The 23,350-nt window shown below is 43.8% G+C and overlaps 5 non-coding genes across 5 annotated transcripts; all 5 read right to left on the bottom strand.

Moving 5' to 3' along the window:
• Nucleotides 1-1,671: 1,671 nt before the first annotated feature.
• On the bottom strand, nucleotides 1,672-1,742 carry trnag-gcc (transfer RNA glycine (anticodon GCC)). Its single transcript has one exon. It is a non-coding gene; the product is annotated as a tRNA-Gly (tRNA).
• Nucleotides 1,743-15,048: 13,306 nt separating this feature from the next.
• Nucleotides 15,049-15,121, bottom strand: trnav-aac (transfer RNA valine (anticodon AAC)). The gene has a single exon. It is a non-coding gene; the product is annotated as a tRNA-Val (tRNA).
• An 890-nt stretch (nucleotides 15,122-16,011) lies between these two features.
• trnad-guc (transfer RNA aspartic acid (anticodon GUC)) lies at nucleotides 16,012-16,083 on the bottom strand. The gene has a single exon. It is a non-coding gene; the product is annotated as a tRNA-Asp (tRNA).
• Nucleotides 16,084-18,152: 2,069 nt separating this feature from the next.
• Nucleotides 18,153-18,223, bottom strand: trnag-gcc (transfer RNA glycine (anticodon GCC)). The gene has a single exon. It is a non-coding gene; the product is annotated as a tRNA-Gly (tRNA).
• Nucleotides 18,224-20,547: 2,324 nt separating this feature from the next.
• On the bottom strand, nucleotides 20,548-20,618 carry trnag-gcc (transfer RNA glycine (anticodon GCC)). Its single transcript has one exon. It is a non-coding gene; the product is annotated as a tRNA-Gly (tRNA).
• Nucleotides 20,619-23,350: the final 2,732 nt, after the last annotated feature.

Genomic DNA, 23,350 nt, shown 5'->3' with positions numbered 1-23,350 from the left:
TTTATTTATGTTTTCAATAAACATTGGTGTTACGTTCCCCAGTTGGTCTGATCATCTCGCCACCTTGAAAAGTGTGTTTCAGCGGTTGGAGAATGCTTCTTTAACCCTCAATTTGGCCAAGTGTGAGTTTGGGAAGGCTACTTTGACTTACTTAGGGAAGCAGGTGGGACGAGGTCAAGTGCGCCCAGTAACTGGCAAAGTGGAAGCAATTGTTGCTTTCCTGCTCCCACGACTCGCCCCCAGTTGCGCAGATTCCTGGGGATGGTAGGGTACTATCGTACGCTCTGTAAGATTTTTTCAACGGTAGTAGCTACCCTTAAATCTCTGCTAAGTCCCAAAGTACTTTGACAAACCTTTTAAGTTGGAGGTAGACGCTAGTATAGTGGGGGTGGGAGCGGTTCTCTTGCAGGAAGATGAAGAGGGAGTGGATCGGTCCGTCAGTTTATTCTACCGTAAATTCAACTCATGTCAGTCAAGGTACTCCACCATTGAACAAGAGACGCTGGCTTTATTAATAGCCTTACAGTTTTTTGAAGTATAACTATGTGGGCTCCAGTGCCTTGCCTGTACTGGTCTTCACGGACCATAATGGTGTTTTTGAAGTAAATGTACAATCAGAACCAGCGCGCTCTGATTGTACAATAATACAATATACAGATTAAATATGTGAAGGGTTTGGCGAATGTGGTTGCCTACGCTCTATCACGGGTTTAGTAACTGGGGATGCATGTTGGTTTTGTTATTGCAAACTAAGAGTTTGCAGGTTTTGGGGTGGGCGTGTTACGTTCCTCAGTTTCTGTGTTGTGGGTTTGTGTATTTCAGGAAATGGCTTCCTGAATTCCCCCCACGCAGCTGATTGGTCGGCCCCATTGCAGATTGGAGCTCTGATCCCGCCCTCGAGTTAGGGCAAACAGCTGTCGGCAATTACAAACTCCTTCTGCAGCTGGATAAAAGCCAGTGTTCCTTTGTTAGGAGAGAGCTTCTTGGATGTCTTGTGTTGGTTGTTGCTCAGAAACAGAATTGTTTAACGTATTTTGTAGTTGCTACTTCTGCGGTATGTGTGTGCGCGCCAATAGGACTTAGTGTTTTCCATTATTGAAATTGTTAACTTTAAATTTGTGTTATTGTGTTTCATTTGTTCCCGGGGGGAAGGGGAAGGCACCTTGGGAGTGCTTAGGCAAGAGGCCTGCGGGCATACATATACCCGTACTATGTACTCTGTCTATGCACACTAGGTAAGACCCGGGCGGACCACTCCCTGTAGTTTGGTTAGCGCGCCAGGTGGCGTTAAGGTTAGGTAAGTAGTGGGTAGGTAAGGTAGGAGAGAGGACTGTAACTTCTTTCTTTGGTTTTATTCCATCCAGCCCATTTTCCCCACATTACCGTGTTAAGGAAATAAATTCCCAGTAAACGGTAACATTCTCTGCCTCTGTCATCCTTACCCGCACCTACAATCACATACCTCTTTCACTCCACGGAGTTGTGTGTAGCAGGGTGTTGCGTTCCCCTCCTCCAAGAGGCGTGCGTAACAATTGGAGACAAAATATAGTTTACATGTCAACAATCAAAGCCAACCTTGTCTGTTTTGCCCCATGGTTGCGCACGTGTCGGTTTTGTTGCTCAAGCACCAACCTACAAATAACATTGGTTGACCGAAGCAAAACATACTAATGCATTGGCCGGGAATCGAACCCGGGCCTCCCGCGTGGCAGGCGAGAATTCTACCACTGAACCACCAATGCTTAGTACTACATTAAAATATTGACCTATACAACAGTGATTTATGCATGGCAGCAATTATTTTTGGTAAGAATACATGAAATACAGCCCTCATCATTTGCATCTCATTTGGACAGCTGGAGAAAGATTAGAAATCAATAAATACATCAATAATATGACCACTAGGTGGCGCTCTAGCTCGGAGAAATAGCCTAAACCTGGGAGGCCAAAATAACTTCTCCACAAAACTGTTGCTACCACATCCATGACGTGCAGATTGCGTTGCAGAGAATAATGCAGTTTACCAATCATGCAATTTCAACAGTTTTTTTTGTCTCCATAAAATGCTCAATCCAAACAAAACAGGTACACTTGCGATTAGCCCCAGTCACTTTGTATCCAATGGTTTAAATAAATTATCGTTTTTGCATGTGATGGGTTGTAATTATACACGGAGGTACAGAGCCTTCAGAAAGTATTCACACCACATTGACTACATTCTGTTGTGTTACGGCCATGGTCCCGCGAAAATAGTGGGGGTATGTCGTACCGGTAAAACATGAGCGTATCACAATAATTAAAACTAAAATGTCAAGAAAACTGTAGGCTATTACACCACTTATCATCACCGCATGTCAGGCATGAAAAATGAGCGAATCATCACCGCATGTCAGGCATGAAAAATGAGCGAATGGATTTGAAAACTGGTGGAACCTACGCTCAAAAATGCGATGTAGTTAGAAGAAAACACTGCAATTTTGCCAAGGCAGAGATGAGTGGCCAACACAGAGATACGCAGACAACAGTGGACGCATAAATTATTGCCTAATGTGAGTGCATGAACATGCACATGTATCCTAGCAAAGGAGTCCCTTGAAGTGATTGACAATCAAACGAAAACATCATGACTGGTTGTGTTGATGCCACAATAAAAAGGTAATACATTTTAAAAGTTAAATGATCAATCTTTACAACTAAGCCCAGAGAGATCCTATTGAATTAATAGGGATTCTATGATTAGCGATGATCAACAACCAATTTGATGGAGCTTGAAGAATTTTTAAAAGAATAATGCAAATATTGTACAATCCAGGTGTGCAAAGCTCTTAAAGACTTATCCAGAAATACTAACAGCTGTAATCGCTGCCAAAGGAGATTCTAACATGTATTGACTCAGGGGTGTGAATTAGGGGCGTGAACGTTTAAATATTGAAAATAATCCCTAACAGAAAAACACATATATATATATATATATATATATAGATTTTCCCAAGTGGGTGGGGTTAAATGTGCAATGCCTGTCATTGGCCACATGCACAGCAAACACTTCATATCCCTTGAAAATAGTCGTTCACCCTTCAGAGGTCAGAGAATTGTATAATTCAAAAGAGTGGTAATGAAGAGGTAGAGAGCGTGTGGGGAATGTTTAGCTGTCACATGTTAAATCCCTTGATACCAATTGACTAATGTTTCCAAGTCCCGAAGAATTCAGGCTGTTCTGGAGGAGAAGGGGGGTCCGACCCGTACTAGATGGCCACTGAGTGTATACTGAGTTTCAATATGGTAGATACTGTAGTCATTGTGTGTGTATCAAGTTTACAAAGTATAATTTCAAATTTACCAAAGTTTCATACATTCAACTTCTCAGATGCAGTTTTCAAATTCAGTTCTCTAAAGTGATAATTCTTCGTTTTGTAGGCTAACAACCAACCTCAAATTTGATCCTCACAATTCTCACAAAAAGCTTATTCCTCTCAAATGTGTGTACTTCCCTGTTAATGAGCATTTCTCATTTACCAAGATAATCCTGACAGGTGTGGAATAACAAGAAGCTGATTAAACAGCACGGTCATTACACAGGTGCAGCTTGTGCTGGGGACAATAAAAGGCTACTAAAATCTGCAGTTTTGTCACACAATAAAATGCCACAGATGTCTCAAGTTTTGAGGGTGCATGCAATTGGCATGTTGACTGCAGGAATGTCCACCAGAGCTGTTGACAGAGTGTAGCGGGTTTCTTATGCACCACAGGAGAACCAAGAAATGAAGAGCGACACCACGGCTGTCTTTTAGGCTTTTATGTTGATCTGCAATAGTATTGTGAAAAGACAGGACAGGAACACATCAGTCTCCAATGCACCACCTGACAAGTTGTTCTTTCTCTCTCAGTGTTTTCTCAGACTCTCACAATCACACTCATACATAAAGCCATAATGTATAGTATAAAATAATAACCAGTCCTTAATACAAAGAATGTATAATCTTAATTCTTAGACAATAGAACCATACCTGCAATAGTATTGTGAAAAGACAGGATAGGAACACATCAGTCTCCAATGCACCACCTGACAAGTTGTTCTACACAGGAGCATGAAGAAAAGTAAAACACATATCCTGTCTCACATCCCCAATACATTGCTAGGTGCTTTCAGTGTTGATAGTAGCAAAATACAACAACTCATGTACAAAACCACTGCAACACAAACAAGTTACAACGTAAAATCGCCTTAGAGGGCAAAAACTACATCCCCCATAATGCAACACCATCACTAGTTGGCAGCTCAGCTAGCCGTCTGCATCACAGAAAGAAAGGCATGCTAGCTAGCAACACTTTTAGCACTCTGTAACTATATTAATAACAACAATAAAACTCTGAAAGTTACGTGTTTCGATAGTCTCACATCCCCTTATAACAATATCTACAGCATTAACCTTGGGACGTTTTATTTATTTCACGTTACGGACTTCTACAAAGGAGTAATCTGCAACCCCTACCTTTCTCTCTCAGTGTTTTCTCAGACTGAGGAGAGCGGGAGCTATGGGTAGTACCAGGGTGTTAGTAGGTGACGTAAGCACCCAGATAAAATAAAATAAATTTAATGAAACAAAACCTGAAGATATTAACATCATTCAGCTACTGTAGCTGCCTACCTAACATCAACAGGCATCACCAGTAGCGCAACAATTAAAATTAGAAACCAAAAGTAAAGTTCCTGGTGATCATAGCGATCTGACTCCCCCCTTCTGTCTGAACTTGGAATATTCCTGTTCGCGGGCTTTGGCCATTGACCCTCAACCTGATTGTTCTGTTCTGCGTTGTGTACTATTCTAATAATTTGAAGTTTGCTGGAATAACCATTTTAACTCTACAACACTCACCCCTTCTTGATTTCAGCAAACTTTAAGACATAAGGTAAGAGTTTTTCCTCCACAGGGGTAACCTTGACCAAGAGTCGTCCAGAAGGACAGCAAAGAGACTTTGCCAGGTAGAAATATGCGCATATACATACAACCTATGACCCCCTAATAAAGTATTTCTCATTTCCTTAATCTATCCTCTGGCTTCTGTGTCACTGGGGTACTGTCACTTCAACAAAAGTTGATAAGGCTTGAATCAGGGCGGCTAGATGCTGTCTTTTGTCCGGCTCAGCAATCACTTGACTCATTGACTCTATAAGTCTTCTGACAGGCTTCACAACTCTTCCAGTTCGAGTTCTCAAAGTGCCTTCACTTGGTCTCCTGACTGTATCAGTGGGCTCAGACGTCTGGCTGTTTCTGCGCTCTACCTCTCTCTGGTTACTCAATCACTTCTTAGTAGATCTTATGCATACAGAGCCGCTGACTGATGAACTTCTACTGCTGATGCCATCTAGACTGCTCACTGACGTTGCTTTTCTACTTGTGTCATCTTCAGAAGAATCACTTGAATCATCACCAGGCATCATTGAGGAGCTTCCTGTGCTTGATTTAGCTGCTTGTCCTGAGATCATGTCCTTCGCTGGGCTTTGAGGCGCAGCTTCTCTCATGTTCACGCCATCTTCCGGTCCCGAAGATTTTTGACCTTCAGCTTCCGTGGGCCCCTCAGGGTTCTGGCCCTCGAGAATCCAGACAGCAGTCCTTCGATCCTCTGAATCCTCATCCACATCGAATACCGGTCTTTCGTCACCGCTGTCTGCGTTTATGTCCTCCTCTGAAGCAGTAGAGGCTACTGTGGACATCTCGTCTGTCTGTCCCACCGGCAGGAAGTTCACTGGCAGTATGAAGTTTCGATGAACTACTTTACTCTTCTTGGTAGTAGGATCTTCGACTCTGTAGATGTGCACAGACGGGTCTTTCCATGTGATCACATAGACCGTTGAATCCCACAAGTCGGCAAGTTTACCTTTTCCTCTTTCCTTTCGGTTTGCCAAGAGAACTCGGTCCCCAATCTCCAGGGCAGTACCCTTCACTCTCTTGTTATACTGCCTTGCTTGCTTTTTCTGAGCTTCAGTGGTGTTGGCCTGAGCGATCCTGACAGCCTCTCGCAGGTCCTTTTGGAACGAGTCAACATACTCGTCATGAGTCAACATGTCTTCGTGTTTCAAGGTACTTCCAAACATGATGTCCACTGGCAGCCGTGGAATTCGGCCGAACATCAGGAAGAACGGTGTGAATCCTGTCGTTTCGTGTGTGGTACAGTTGTACGAGAAGGTGAGCGTCTGTATCATCTGGGGCCATCTTTCTTTTGCTCTCGCTGGCAACGATCGGACCATGTTTCCGAGCGTGCGGTTGAATCTTTCCGTCTGACCGTTGCCCATAAGATGATATGGAGTGGTATGGGACTTTTTGACTCCTGAGACTTGTAGCAATTCTGCGATTAAGTGACTCTCAAAGTTTGCTCCTTTGTCAGAGTGTATCCGCTGGGGGAACCCATAGACACAGAAGAACTGGTTCCATAACTTCTGGGCAACCACCTTTGCTGTCTGGTTCGGGCAAGGAAACGCATGTGCCAGCTTCGTAAAATGATCTGTGATGACGAGTACATCAACGCTCTCTCCATCCCTTCCTTCTGCTGACCAGAAGTCTATGCACACCAGTTCCAACGCTGTGCTGGTCTGAATAGATTCCAACGGTGCCCTAGCCTCTGGCTCCATTGTCTTGCCAACCACACAGCGCTTACAGTAGGAGACATACTTCTTCACTTCCCCTTGCATTCCAGTCCAGAAGAACCTTTGACGTACCAAATGGAGTGTTCTAGTCTGGCCTTGGTGGCCGGCTTCATCATGGGTTCCCCTCAGAACGATGGCTTTAAGGGAGTCTGGCACCACCAGCTGGTACCTCTTCTTGACAACTCTGTCCTTAGATCTTCGGTAGAGGATCTCATCCTTGATTTCAAGTTTATCCCAATGCTTCAGCATTCTCAACACTTGGGCAGTCTCATGAGCCCTCTCTCTCCGCGAAGGTCTCCTCCTCCTCTCAACAAAGTACGCCACTCGGGCCAGCACCTGATCCGCCTTCTGTTTTCTCCGTATCACATCAGGAGAAAGGACTGGAAGAGTAGCCACTCCCCCTTCATGCTGAAGGATGCTGGCAGAATACTGGGCTAATTGGAATTTGCGCACTGGCACACTCGCATCCCACTCCAGACAGGATTCCAAAACTGCTTTCACTCCTTCAGAAGAGACTTGAGCCAGGATCTCACCACCTTGGATATTGACTGACAGTTTGAATGCGTCCTGGATGGACTCTGAAGTCACATACTCTGGGAACTCACTTGCCTTCCTAGCTCCAACGAACGGCTGTCGACTAAGCAGGTCTGCTGGGACATTCTAGGGCCCGGGGATGTACTTCAAGTCAAAGTCGAAGGGGGCCAGTTTAGAGACCCACCGCTGCTCACAGGCATCTAGCTTTGGTTTCGTCATTATATATGTTGTTATCTGTTAGGACTGTGAATCTATTCCCCTTCAGCCAATGGGTGAACTTATCACACACAGCCCACTTAAGAGCGAAGAACTCTAATCTGTGTGCTGGGTAACGGGACTGGGACCTTGACAGAGTCTTGCTTGCAAAAGCTACTGGTCTGGGCCTACTCTCACACTCAAATGTCTGGCTAAGTACTGCACCTAAGCCATCCAGCGTCGCCGGCCTTCTAGCTGCTGCCGAACCTGCTGCTGGCAAACGCCCTTCACTCATCAACCCGAACTTGTCTCGTCATCATCACACACACACACACACACACACACACACACACACACACACACACACACACACACACACACACACACACACACACACACACACACACACACCTGGTTCTAATCCCCACTCTGTCACTGTATATATACTCCCTCTGTCATTTGTCTTTGTCAATCATTGTAAATGTTGCTTGTTTTCCTGAGAGGAATCTCTCGTACTATTTCCTGAGTACTTTATTATTTTGCACATTGGGTTTCGTCCCGCTTTTATATATGGTGCTTTAATAAATAATTCAGTAGTTCTAAACCTGCGACTGCCTCCTGCCTACTCCTCTCTACAGCTGTCACAGAATGACCGACCCAAGAGAACAGGAAGCAGCAGAACATCAAGACCTCTCCGCTATAGGAGCGAAGCTTCTACACCCCGACTCGTGCCTGGAGCTGCAGGCTACACCACCACCTTCCCAGCTCCCTGAAGAGGCTGAACCTGTGTCAGGCCAGGTGGGCCCTACTCTTCTAGGGTTTGACTTTACCCTCTCCTACCGGCCGGGATCTTAGAACGTCAAGGCCGATGCGTTGTCCCAGGTGCATGACACAGAGGATCAGAGGGAGAAAGTGACACCCATTATTCCCCTGTCCCGCATTGTGGCTCCCGTCGTCTGGAATGTGGACGCGGATCACCTGCCCACTGTCCCGAGGGGCGTACCTACGTGCCCTCTGATGTGCGGGACTGTCTCCTCGCCTGGGCACACACAGCACCTGTGTCTGGACACCCAGGTATAGCCCGTACTATCGACTGACTCTCCACAAAGTACTTGTGGCCCACCTTGGCCCAGGACGTCCGGGTTTATGTCTCTTCCTGCTCCACCTGCGCACAGAGCAAGACACCAAGACACCTCCAATTTGGAAAACTCCACTCGCTGCCGGTTCCACAACAACCCTGGTCCCATCTCTCCATGGACTTTGTCATAGACCTCTCCCCCTTGGAGGGGCACATCACCATCCTGGTCATTGTGGACCGGTTTTCCAAAGCCTGTCATTTGATTCCTCTGCCTGGTCTCCCTTCGGCCATGCAGACTGCGGAGGCTCTCTTCTCTCACGTCTTCCAGCACTACGGGATCCCGGAGGACATTGTGTCTGACCGTGGTCCTCAGTTCACCTCACGTGTCTGGAAGGCCTTCGTGGAACGACTGGGGGTCACGGTCAGCCTCACCTCTGAGTACCGTCCGCAGTCAAATGGGCAGGTGGAAATGGTAAATCCAGAACTGGGTTGGTACCTTCGTAGTTACTGTCAGGACCGGCCTGCGTTTCTGCCTTGGGCAGAATATGCACAAACCTCCCGCCGTCACTCCTCCACTAACCTCACACTTTTTCAGTGTGTTCTAGGCTATCAGACGGCCCTGGCACCGGAGTCAGATCACAACAGCCTTCGCTTTGGCTCCCCCTCCTGTCCAGCTCAGGCGTTCGACTTCGCCGGCCTTCTAGCTGCTGCTGAACCTGCTGCCGACAAACACCCTTTACTCATCAACCCTGAATTTGTCTCGTCATCATTACACACACCTGGTTCCAATCCCCACTCTATCACTGTATATATACTCCCTGTCATTTGTCTTTCTAAATGTTGCTTGTTTTCCTAACAGGAATCTCTCTAACTATTTTCTGAGTACTTTATTATTTTGCACATTGGGTTTCATCCTGCTTTCATATATGGTGCTTTAATAAATAATTCAGTAGTTCTAAACCTGCGACTCCCTCCTGCCTACTCCTCTCTACACTTGTGACACGCATGCTTGTTTCTTGACTTTTATTGGCAGGCAGATTGCATGTAATGTCCATGCTTAGCGTTTTTTTTTCTTTGCTAAGAAAGGCTATATTTTTTGAAGAAAAAAAAAACTATTTGAACTATCCTACCAGGCTGTATCACTCGACTGACATTTTTTACTAAACAAAAACGCCTCATTTCATAAATTAATTAATGTATCATGATATGCACGATATGGCAAAATCCATATCATGGCACATCAGAGACCAATGCACATTCATACCGGTATACCGCCCACCCCTAGAACTAGGTCCTGCCTCTCGCTGAATAGTGTAAAGCAGATTATTCAGTTGACGTTCCTATCGGTCCTAGACTATGCAACATGATCTCAATAAACGCAGCTGCCACTTCATTAATGCCATTACATGCAGTTTATCATAGCGCACTGCACTTTATTACAAGTGACAATTTCTGTACTTCTGACTGTGTTCTACCAGAAAGATGGTTGGCCCACGTTGATGTCACGTAGGTTGATATATTGCTGTTTTCATTTATAAAGCCCTTAGACAAAAAGTCCCAATATACCTAACATGATACACACCCAGTCTCATGGATGGCTAGCTCTGGAAATTATTTTGGTCTCTACGGAGTTAGGTAAATCAGGTTTTAGTTTCTTGCACCTTATTTGTGGAAACATCTTAAAAATGTTCTTAAATTTTATGTTTTGGTGCCTCTAAGCCAATTCAGAAAGCTGATTGAGGACATTTTTACTGATGAATGTGTTTGGTTTTTATGACCTTGTTTATCTTTGTTTGCATTTTGTATTTTGATGTGTGTATTTTCTGTAATTTCTGTAATTCAGGGCTCATCTGTTAAAGAGACCTTGGTCTTAGTATGACTCCCTGATAAATAAATAAAAAACATTTCAATGACTTTATTACAAATAGAAAACATCTTTGTCAGCCCCAATAGAGGATGCATTGAGTAGAAGAGCGTCGTTTTTAAACCCAAAGGGCCAAATGGGTCAATGCTTCCGGGAACGCCTATTTGAAAAGCAGTTTCTAGGCATCTTCATACTAAACAATCTTTGGTAGAACTTTCAGTCAAGCACCAGCAGTGATGCCAATTTAGCAATTTTGTTGCTCGATTTAGCAACTTTTCAGACTACCCTGGCAACTTTTTTTTCAAACAGCACCTAGCAACAAATTTAGCTACTTTTAAAATTGTATTTGGAACTTTTAGCAACTTTTGAAAAGTGACTCAAACGCTAAAATGCACGCATTTTCTCTCTAAATGACACAAAAACTATTTTCTCTGTCACACACTCAGTCACAAAACACGTGCCTAGCTGCAAAAGTGCATTGTGAGTGACGTCAGCAGCAGGCGCTCAGCTGTGCACAGGCAGAAGCAATTTCAGCAAATTACAAATCATTGTTGGCTGACTGCAGCAGCAGTAGTACGTGTTCGACGAGCCAAACCCAATGAATATAGTTGGTCACGAATGTTTGATCTTGAATAGAACTTACAACATCAATCAACATGTCTCAATCAAAATTGTACAGAAAAGAGTGGGAGTCTGTACCTGAACAAATGTCGAATCATATTTTTTGCAGAGATGGCCAGTCAATTTGAGTGACGTTATTGTGTATTCTACGCAATGACGCAGTTTTACGTTATCACGCAATGACATCACAACGTAATTTATCAACATCTAGCAACAAATCAACCTGCCTCTAGCAATTTACATTTACATTTAAGTCATTTAGCAGACGCTCTTATCCAGAGCGACTTACAAATTGGTGCATTCACCTTATGATATCCAGTGGAACAACCACTTTACAATAGTGCATCTAAATCTTTTAGGGGGGGGGTTAGAAGGATTACTTTATCCTATCCTAGGTATTCCTTAAAGAGGTGGGGTTTCAGGTGTCTCCGGAAGGTGGTGATTGACTCCGCTGTCCTGGCGTCGTGAGGGAGCTTGTTCCACCATTGGGGTGCCAGAGCAGCGAACAGTTTTGACTGGGCTGAGCGGGAACTGTGCTTCCTCAGAGGTAGGGGGGCCAGCAGGCCAGAGGTGGATGAACGCAGTGCCCTTGTTTGGGTGTAGGGCCTGATCAGAGCCTGAAGGTATGGAGGTGCCGTTCCCTTCACAGCTCCGTAGGCAATCACCATGGTCTTGTAGCGGATGCGAGCTTCAACTGGAAGCCAGTGGAGAGAGCGGAGGAGCTGGGTGACGTGAGAGAACTTGGGAAGGTTGAACACCAGACGGGCTGCGGCGTTCTGGATGAGTTGTAGGGGTTTAATGGCACAGGCAGGGAGCCCAGCCAACAGCGAGTTGCAGTAATCCAGACGGGAGATGACAAGTGCCTGGATTAGGACCTGCGCCGCTTCCTGTGTGAGGCAGGGTCGTACTCTGCGAATGTTGTAGAGCATGAACCTACAGGATCGGGTCACCGCCTTGATGTTAGTGGAGAACGACAGGGTGTTGTCCAGGATCACGCCAAGGTTCTTAGCACTCTGGGAGGAGGACACAAGGGAGTTGTCAACCGTGATGGCGAGATCATGGAACGGGCAGTCCTTCCCCGGGAGGAAGAACAGCTCCGTCTTGCCGAGGTTCAGCTTGAGCTGGTGATCCGTCATCCACACTGATATGTCTGACAGACATGCAGAGATGCGATTCGCCGCCTGGTTATCAGAAGGGGGAAAGGAGAAGATTAATTGTGTGTCGTCTGCATAGCAATGATAGGAGAGACCATGTGAGGATATGACAGAGCCAAGTGACTTGGTGTATAGCGAGAATAGGAGAGGGCCTAGAACAGAGCCCTGGGGGACACCAGTGGTGAGAGCGCATGGTGCGGAGACAGATTCTCGCCACGCCACCTGGTAGGAGCGACCTGTCAGGTAGGACGCAATCCAAGCGTGGGCCGCGCCGGAGATGCCCAACTCGGAGAGGGTGGAGAGGAGGATCTGATGGTTCACAGTATCAAAGGCAGCAGATAGGTCTAGAAGGATGAGAGCAGAGGAGAGAGAGTTAGCTTTAGCAGTGCGGAGAGCCTCCGTGACACAGAGAAGAGCAGTCTCAGTTGAATGCCCAGTCTTGAAACCTGACTGATTAGGATCAAGAAGGTCATTCTGAGAGAGATAGCAGGAGAGCTGGCCAAGGATGGCACGTTCAAGAGTTTTGGAGAGAAAAGAAAGAAGGGATACTGGTCTGTAGTTGTTGACATCGGAGGGATCGAGTGTAGGTTTTTTTCAGAAGGGGTGCAACTCTCGCTCTCTTGAAGACGGAAGGGACGTAGCCAGCGGTCAAGGATGAGTTGATGAGCGAGGTGAGGAAGGGGAGAAGGTCTCCGGAAATGGTCTGGAGAAGAGAGGAGGGGATAGGGTCAAGTGGGCAGGTTGTTGGGCGGCCGGCCGTCACAAGACGCGAGATTTCATCTGGAGAGAGAGGGGAGAAAGAGGTCAAAGCACAGGGTAGGGCAGTGTGAGCAGGACCAGCGGTGTCGTTTGACTTAGCAAACGAGGATCGGATATCGTCAACCTTCTTTTCAAAATGGTTGACGAAGTCATCCGCAGAGAGGGAGGATGGGGGGGGGGGGAGGAGGATTCAGGAGGGAGGAGAAGGTAGCAAAGAGCTTCCTAGGGTTAGAGGCAGATGCTTGGAATTTAGAGTGGTAGAAAGTGGCTTTAGCAGCAGAGATAGAAGAGAAGAATGTAGAGAGGAGGGAGTGAAAGGATGCCAGGTCCGCAGGGAGGCGAGTTTTCCTCCATTTCCGCTCGGCTGCCCGGAGCCCTGTTCTGTGAGCTCGTAGTGAGTCGTCGAGCCATGGAGCTGGAGGGGAGGACCGAGCCGGCCTGGAGGATAGGGGACAGAGAAAATCAAAGGATGCAGAAAGGGAGGAGAGGAGGGTTGAGGAGGCAGAATCAGGAGATAGGTTGGAGAAGGTTTGAGCAGAGGGAAGAGATGATAGGATGGAAGAGGAGAGAGTAGCGGGAGAGAGAGAGCGAAGGTTGGGACGGCGCAATACCATCCGAGTAGGGGCAGAGTGAGAAGTGTTGGATGAGAGCAAGAGGGAAAAGGATACAAGGTAGTGGTCGGAGATTTGGAGGGGAGTTGCAATGAGATTAGTGGAAGAACAGCATCTAGTAAAGATGAGGTCAAGCGTATTGCCTGCCTTGTGAGTAGGGGGGGAAGGTGAGAGGGTGAGGTCAAAAGAGGAGAGGAGTGGAAAGAAGGAGGCAGAGAGGAATGAGTCAAAGGTAGACGTGGGGAGGTTAAAGTCACCCAGAACTGTGAGAGGTGAGCCATCCTCAGGAAAGGAACTTATCAAGGCGTCAAGCTCATTGATGAACTCTCCAAGGGAACCTGGAGGGCGATAAATGATAAGGATGTTAAGCTTGAAAGGGCTGGTAACTGTGACAGCATGGAATTCAAATGAGGAGATAGACAGATGGGTCAGGGGAGAAAGAGAGAATGTCCACTTGGGAGAGATGAGGATTCCAGTGCCACCACCCCGCTGGCTCGATGCTCTAGGGGTATGCGAGAACACGTGGGCAGACGAAGAGAGAGCAGTAGGAGTAGCAGTGTTATCTGTGGTAATCCATGTTTCCGTCAGCGCCAGGAAGTCTAGGGACTGGAGGGTAGCATAGGCTGAGATGAACTCAGCCTTGTTGGCTGCAGACCGGCAGTTCCAGAGGCTGCCGGAGACCTGGAACTCCACGTGGGTCGTGCGCGCTGGGACCACCAGGTTAGAGTGGCAGCGGCCACGCGGTGTGAAGCGTTTGTATGGCCTGTGCAGAGAGGAGAGAACAGGGATAGACAGACACATAGTTGACAAGCTACAGAAGTGTTGTTTCTTGTATTATTGTCTCTTGTGTCTTTAGAGAACTGTTTCACTTTGATATCCTTTTTCTTCTGTCCTGATTTTCTCTTTCTTTTATTCTGTTAACTAGATATTCTTTGTTGTTCTTCGTTAGCTAGCTAGCTTCTTCCAAAAGAGTCCCTAGCAACAATTTACCCTGAAAATTAGTTGGCAACACTGAGCACCAGTCCTCAAGAGAACCTTCATAACAATATTGTGACAGTGTGCAAGCCATGAACAGTGGCCTGGAAATACAATTACATTGCTAAAGTACGCAAATAATTAGTAAGAAACAACTGTCATCATTACAATGTCCTCAACTTTACTGTGGACAGATGGCAATGTTACCATTACCTAGCAAAGTTTGTAAAAAAATTACCTAGCCATGCTAAAGTTAGCTAGCTATAATCCGGTGCTCTCCCCTCAATTTGAACTTTCTGGCTAACGTTATACTGCATCTTCAAGTCAAACTGACGACATCACAATGACAAAAGGTTTTCCCACCATTTTTTTGCCTCTTTTAGAAATGCAATTGTATTTCCAAGCTACTATAATGCACTTTTGACTAAATCTTAATCAACACCAATTGATACATGCATTGAGTATAACGTTCAGTCAGGAGTCAGTGTCCCAAAGAATGTTAAAAACAATATTGTTACAAAATTGTGCAACACATGAATATTGTATTTATTTGTTTGTTTATTTTCACACATTGGCCATAGATTAACACTACTATTTACTTTTTGAAAATGTGTTTCCGCCCGGTCTCGAACCGGGGACCTTTCGCGTGTTAGGCGAACGTGATAACCACTACACTACGGAAACTGAAAAATCAACTAGAAGTACTCCAAATAAACCAACTGCATATTAACTTAACCTATAGCATACAGTAGCTTCTAAACAGCAAGTTCCCATGTACATATAGATATAGGTTATTATAAGAAATGCTGTAGATACAAAAAACAGGGAGTCACCATTAAGACCAGGGTCTCTTTCGCAAGGGAGCCCTGCACATACATTTCATACACAAAATCAAATCAAATACAAACAAAAATAAAGCACAACAATCAAAAAACACAGAAACATTCCTCAGCAAATAGTTCCCCAATCAATATTTTTAAATTGCAGAGCGTCAAATTGCACTGCATTTTGCAGTTGGTTCCAGCAATGAGGTGCATTTAAACTAAAAGCGGAATAACCTAATTCGGTGGAGACTTTTTATACTATAACAACAAAGTTAAGTAAATTGTAAGCTTGTGTAGTATATAATGTATGTATACTGTTCTCCTTACAGCCAATCATGGCGTTTAATGATCATATTCTACATTATCTCTTGCCCATGATAACCAATTACAGATGCGCATAACGAAAACAAATGTCCATCCAAGTAAAATGGTGAGGTTTCAGGTATATCGATTACAATTCACACCCCTGAGTCAATACATGTTAGATTACAGCAGTGAGTATTTCTGGCCAAGTCTAAGAGTTTTGCACACCTGGATTGTACAATATTTGCATTATTCTTTAAAAAATTCTTCAAGCTCCGTCAAGTTGGTTGTTGATCATCTCTAATCATAGAAGTACATAGAATCCCTATTAATTCAGTATGATCTCTGAGCCTAGTTGTAAAGAATTGTAATTTAACTTTTAATTAAAATTTTCAGGTATATCGATTGCAAATCAACATTGAAAAAGGTTCAAACAAAAGAGTATGTCTCCCCGTCGGGGAATTGAACCCCGGTCTCCCGCGTGACAGGCGGGGATACTGACCACTATACTAACGAGGACTACACATGCAGAAGAACACAATAGTTATTATATAACTGATCACCACATTATCATTTTTGTGATGGTTTGTAATTGTAAACTGAGGTACAGTGCATTCACAAAGCATTTACACTCCATTATGTGTGTTACAGCCAGGGGTGAAAGTAAGCTCATATGGTCCAGTACGGTGTCCCGAAAAATAAATATGCAGTACCAGTAAAACATGAGCCTATCACAATAATTACAACTAAATGTCAAGAAAACTGTAGGCTATTACACCACTTTTTATCATTACCGCATGTCAGGCATGAAAAATGAACGAATTGACTTGAAAATGGGTGGAACCTATGCTCCAAAATGCGATGTGGTTAGAGTAAAAGCAGCTGTCTGTTTAAACGACTAGCACACAGTTCAGACACCCATGCATACCCCACAAGACATGCCACTAGAGGTCTCGTCACAGACCCCAAGTCCAGAAAATACTATGGGAGGCGCACCTTACTACATACAGCCATGACTACATGGAACTGATGCAAGCAGTAGAATCAGATTTGAAAAAACTGATAAAAATACACCTTATTGAACAGCGGGGACTGTGAAGCAACACAAACATAGGCACAGACACACGCATACAAGATAACATACGCACTATTTACACACGTACAAATGGATTTGCTGTTGTAGATATGTGGTAGTGGATTAGTGGCCTGAGGGCACACACTTAGTGTGTTGTGAAATCTGTTATGTAATGTTCTTAAAATTGTATAATTGCCTTAATTTTACCGGACTCCAGGAAGAATGGGGATCCATAATAAATACAAATAAGTCAACCACAGGGATCGGAGCAGGTAAACATACTACTACAAGAAGTGGTAGAGGGAAGAGCGGATAATAACAAATTACATGGTTTCGCTGACAACGTCACGAAAACGATGCGCGTCTTTCAATGCGGCAGAAGTCAGTATGTTGTTGTGATTCTGGATGGTCAGATAACTAGAAACAATGACAAGAACCTGTCATGTAGGGAATAGTAGATGTCTCGTTTCAGCTAGTTTTATCTTGTTCTTGATACCATGTCTTGTTTTGAGGTATTTTAACTTATGTCACGTCTATGTGTAGTAGAGTTAAAATGGTTATTCCAGCAAACTTCAAATTATTAGAATAGTACACAACGCAGAACAGAACAATCAGGTTGAGGGTCAGTGGCCAAAAGCCCGCGAACAGGAATGTTCCAAGTTCAGACAGAAGGGGGGAGTCAGATCGCCAGGAACTTTACTTTTGGTTTCTAATTTTAATTGTTGCGCTACTGGTGATGCCTGTTGATGTTAGGTAGGCAGCTACAGTAGCTGAATGATGTTAACATCTTCAGGTTTTGTTTCATTAAATGTATTTTATTTTATCTGGGTGCTTACGTCACCTACTGACACCCTGGTACTACCCATAGATCCCGCTCTCCTGAGTCTGAGAAAACACTGAGAGAGAAAGAACAACTTGTCAGGTGGTGCATTGGAGACTGATGTGTTCCTGTCCTGTCTTTTCATAATACTATTGCAGATCGACATAAAAGCCTAAAAGACAGCCGTGGTGTCGCTCTTCATTTCTTGGTTCTCCTGTGGTGCATAAGAAACCCGCTACATATGTTAATATGGCTAAAATTCACTCTAGCTAGCACTCACTGTATATAGACTTTTTGTTTTATTTTCTTCTACTGTATTATTGACTGTATGTTTTGTTTATTCCATGTGTAACTCTGTGTTGTTGTATGTGTCGAATTGCTATGCTTTGTCTTGGCCAGGTAGCAGTTGCAAATGAGAACTTGTTCTCAACTAGCCTACCTGGTTAAATAAAGGTGAAATAAATAAAATAAAAACAACAACTGTAACAATATATTTGAGAGACAACAAGTGTTCATTGTGCAAATGTATTTGTTTTCAATAAACATTGGAGACAAAATATAGTTCACATGTCAACAATCTAAGTCAACCTTGTCTGTTTTGCCCCATAGTTGCCCACGTGTCGGTTTTGTTGCTCAACCACCAAACCTTCTATAAACCAAAATAACATGGTTGACCGAAGTAAAACATACTGATGCATTGGCCGGGAATCGAACCCGGGCCTCCCGCGTGGCAGGCGAGAATTCTACCACTGAACCACCAATGCTTAGCAGTACATCAAAATCTAGATCTATAGATCTATATAACAGTCAATTATGCATGACATTATTATTTTTTGGTAAGAATACATGAAATACGGCACTCATCATTTGCATCTCAAATTGGACAACTGTAAACGTCATGAGAAAGATTAGAAATCAGTAAATACAAAATACATCAACAGTATGACCACCAGGTGGAGCTCTAGCTCAGGGGAAAAAGTCTAAATTTGGGAGGCCAAAATAACTTCTCCACAAAACTGTTGCCACCACATCCATGACGGGCAGATTGGAAATCTAAATTATTCTCTGCAGTGCAATCATGCAATTTCTACAAAATGTTCATCATAAAATGCTCAATCCAAACGATAGACACTTGCGATTAACCCCAGTCACTTTGTATCCAATGGTTTTTATAAAACTGACAAGCCTATCACAATAATTAAAACTAAAATGTCAAGAACACTGTAGGCTATTACACCACTTGTTATCATCACAGCATGTCAGGCATGAAAAATGAACGAATGGATTTGAAAACTGGTTGAACCTATGCTCAACAATGCGATGTGGTTAGACGAAAACAACACAGAGATACGCAGACAACAGTGGATGCATAACTACTGGCCTAATGACAATCGCAAAATGTCATTACACTTTTTGGTGTTTTGTGTAACAGATGTCTCTTTCCCTTCACCACTGTTTGGAGGCTGGAAATACTGTATGTTGTGAGTGGATGAACATGCACATGTATCCTAGCAAAGGAGTCCTTTGAAGTGATTGACAATCAGATGAAAACATGACTGGTTGTGTTGATGCCACAATAAAAAAGTAATACATTTTAATTAAAAGTTAAATGACAAATCTTTACAACTAGGCTCAGAGATCATACTGAATTAATAGGGATTCTATGTACTTCTATGATTAGAGATGATCAACAACCAACTTGACGGAGCTTGAAGAATTTTTAAAAGAATAATGCAAATATTGTACAATCCAGGTGTGCAAAACTCTTAGACTTGGCCAGAAATACTTACTGCTGTAATCTAACATGTATTGACTCAGGGGTGTGAATTACGGGTGTGAACGTTTAATTAAAAAAAATGTTTTTTTACAAAATTAAAATCACAGTGCAGTTATCACAAAACTACCATTATCAGGCCCTGATCATCAACTTAAACTGACTTATTTTAATGAAATATATACCGAATGCAACAATGCTGTAAAGTAGGAGATCTGGATCTTTCAAATTAATTTGCCACGGATATAAAGCGATCCGCACATCATCGTCGTTAACAGTTGGGAAAATGGCAGGTAGTGAGAAAGGGAAGTGACAGCAGCGACTTTCTATATGGCAATAGGCTACTTACTTTGAGAAGTTAAATGAGAAAGTGATGAAATGCAAACTCTGCATGGTGGAATTGAGCTACAGTGGCAGTACAGGTGCACCCGTTGCTGGCATCGGTGTGATAAGACAGAGTGAGAAAATCACAACTGATTACTGAAATGATTGAGAATGGTTGCAAATCAACTGCAATGCTAAATTATGTTGCTTTCAATACCCTAATGGCATATCTAGATTTTAATTAATTAAATTAAGTAGGCAAGTCAGTTAAGAACAAATTCTTATTTACATTGAGGGCCTACCCCGGCCAAACCCAAACCTGACGACACTGGGACAATTGTGCGCCGCCCAATCACGGCCGGTTGTGATACAACCTGGAATTGAACCAAGGTCGTAGTGACACCTCTAGCACTGAGATGCAGTGCCTTTGACCCCTGCGCCAATCTAGAATCTGACTTGCTGGATGTCTATAAACACACTTTCATACATCACTGTAGGTTATCCCCTAGTTACCACGGCCACAAAGTCAAAATTGTCTATATCGGTACATCGAACTGCATTGCCCCCCAGCGGTCATATGCAGAACCACATCTGAATTGTGAACATTGCAGTTAATATTTTAAGAGAAATTGTACATTTGTCACATCCCTAGTGTGAATACTTATGTAAATGAGATCTGTATTTAATTTGCAATCATTTTGCTAAAATGTCTAAAAACATGTTTTCACTGTCATTATAGGGTATTGGGTGTTAATTGTTGAGAAAAAAAATCTATTTAATCCATTTAGAATTCAGGCTGTAACAACAAAACGTGGATTTAAGTCAAAGGGTTTGAATAGTTTCTGAACATTCTGAACATATATGGCCAATATACCACAGCTAATGGCTGTGGCCAGGCATTCCGCATTGCATCGTGCGAAGAGCAGCCCTTAGCCGTATATTGGCCACACTTGCTTAAATAACATGGGTGACCGAAGCAAAACATTTTAATGCATTGGCCGGGAATCGAACCCGGGCCTCCCGCGTGGCAGGCGAGAATTCTACCACTGAACCACCAATGCTTATTACTAGATAAAAATCTAGGTCTATAAATAGTTTCATAAAACAGTAATTTTTGCATGGCAGTAGTTTGTTTTGGTAAGAACACATGTGGGGATGGATGCAAACTGGGCCCAAAAAGGCGACACTTTTTTTTTGCACTGAAACATGCAAAAAAAAATCCCAGCTAGGGAGAAATGCAGGTTTTAACTAATTAAACAACAAAGAATATGATCTACAGTCTCTGTGTGTAAAATAAAAAGTGGTTAATGTGAACCTAACTCACAGCAAAAAAAATGTAAAGGAAGCAATCCAGTGTTATTTGTTACCTAGACTTTACTGCAAATGACACAAGTCTTAAGAAAAAAAAAACAATACACTAATATTGCAGTTAGCCATGACAGCCTTTATAATAGAACACTTGTGACCACACACATCTAAATATTGCACTTGGGGAAAAAACAGCTCAAGTTGAAATACAATGAAACAAACAGGCATTCTATTTTTGCTCTATTATAGTCGCCACTATAGTAGACATCGATCAAGTGCAAAGGGCTACATGTGTGCAAAAATAATGTTCACTGAGTAAAACATTTCAATAATCCCCCCCTCACTCACACAAGTGTTACTATCAAGTTCAACACAACTAAAGCAAAATCTTTGGGCTACACTGCACATTATTACATTGTACACTTTCTGCCTGTGGACATCGGATCTACAATGTGCCAGCAGAGCATGATAGATACCCTTTGTTGGCATAATTGATCTCTTTCAGGCAGAGAGTACACCTGGCATACCCCTTTTTATCCATTGTATTGAAAAAGTGAGAAAGAGAAAAAGCGTGTGGAAAAAAAGAAACGTCCTCTCACAGTCAACTGCGTTCATTTTCAGCAAAATTAACATGTGTAAATAGTTGTATGAACATAACAAGATTCAACAACTGAGACATAAACTGAACAAGTTCCACAGACATGTGACTAACAGAAATTGAATAATGTGTCCCTGAACAAAGGGGGGTCAAAATCAAAAGTAACAGTCAGTATCTGGTGTGGCCACCAGCTGCATTAAGTACTGCAGTGCATCTCTTCCTCATGGACTGCACCAGATTTGCCAGTTCTTGCTGTGAGATGTTACCCCACTCTTCCACCAAGGCACCTGCAAGTTCCCAGACATTTCTGGGGGGAATGGCTCTAGCTCTCACCCTCCGATCCAACAGGTCCCAGACGTGCTCAATGGGATTGAGATCCGGGCTCTTCGCTGGCCATGGCAGAACACTAACATTCCTGTCTTGCAGGAAATCACGCACAGAACAAGCAGTATGGCTGGTGGCATTGTCATGCTGGAGGGTCATGTAAGGATGAGCCTGCAGGAAGGGTACCACATGAGGGAGGAGGATCTTCCCTGTAACACACAGCGATGAGATTGCCTGCAATGACAACAAGCTCAGTCCGATGATGCTGTGACACACCGCCCCAGACCATGACGGACCCTCCACCTCCAAATTGATCCCGCTCCAGAGTACAGGCCTTGGTGTAACGCTCATTCCTTCAATGATAAACGCGAATCCGACCATCACCCCTGGTGAGACAAAACCGCGACTCGTCAGTGAAGAGCACTTTTTGCCAGTCCTGTCTGGTCCAGCGACGGTAGGTTTGTGCCCATAAGCGACGTTGTTGCCGGGAATGTCTGGTGAGGACCTGCCTTACAACAGGCCTACAAGCCCTCAGTCCAGCCTTCTCACAGCCTATTGCGGACAGTCCGAGCACTGATGGAGGGATTGTGCATTCCTGGTGTAACTAAGGCAGTTGTTGTTGCCATCCTGTACCTGTCCCGCAGGTGTGATGTTCAGATGTACCGATCCTGTGCAGGTGTTGTTACACGTGGTCTGCCACTGCAGATCAGCTGTCAGTCCGGTCTCCCTGTAGCGCTGTCTTAGGCGTCTCACAGTACGGACATTTCAATTTATTGCCCTGGCCACATCTGCAGTCCTCATGTCTCCTTGCAGCATGTCTAAGGCACGTTCACGCAGATGAGCAGGGACCATGGGCATCTTTCTTTTGGTGTTTTTCAGTCAGTAGAAAGGCCTCTTTAGTGTCCTTAGTTTTCATAACTCTGACCTTAATGGCCTACTGTCTGTAAGCTGTTAGTGTCTTAACGACCGTTCCACAGGTGCATGTTCATTAATTGTTTATGGTTCATTGAACAAGCATGGGAAACAGTGTTAAAAACCTTTACAATGAAGATCTGTGAAGTTATTTGGATTTTTACGAATTATCTTTGAAAGACAGGGTCCTGAAAAAGGGACATTTCTTTTTTTGCTGAGTTTAGATCAAGAGTGTGTGTGTCAGATTCTTGCACAACTTACCCTCTCAGTCCAGGTCCAGTACCTGTGCCAGGTTCTTGCTAGTAAAATGGGTCTGCCTGGACATACTCCCATCTACAGTAGTGGGAGTTACCCAGGTTTATCTACACACACACACATTCATTCTGTAACATTTTCAATTCATGAAACAACCCTTGACTTTGAACAATCTGACTTATTATACATGCATACATAAGGGAAAAGACAAACAAAATCATGAGGACGTTTGTTTTTCTTGGCCTACTTTAACAAAATGTAATAGCTCCAAATCTTGTTTAAAAATAATGCTCTCTTGGAGTGTCATTCCTTGAGCCCACTCTTTGATGGTATCTTACAAAGTGTGGCTTTCACAAGTCTCCATTGAAGTTAGAGTCATAGTATACAGAAATAATA

This window comes from Salmo salar, chromosome ssa10, assembly GCF_905237065.1.
Source record: "Salmo salar chromosome ssa10, Ssal_v3.1, whole genome shotgun sequence".
Classification (NCBI taxonomy): Eukaryota; Metazoa; Chordata; class Actinopteri; order Salmoniformes; family Salmonidae; genus Salmo; species Salmo salar.
This window is presented reverse-complemented; position numbering and strand designations above follow the sequence as displayed.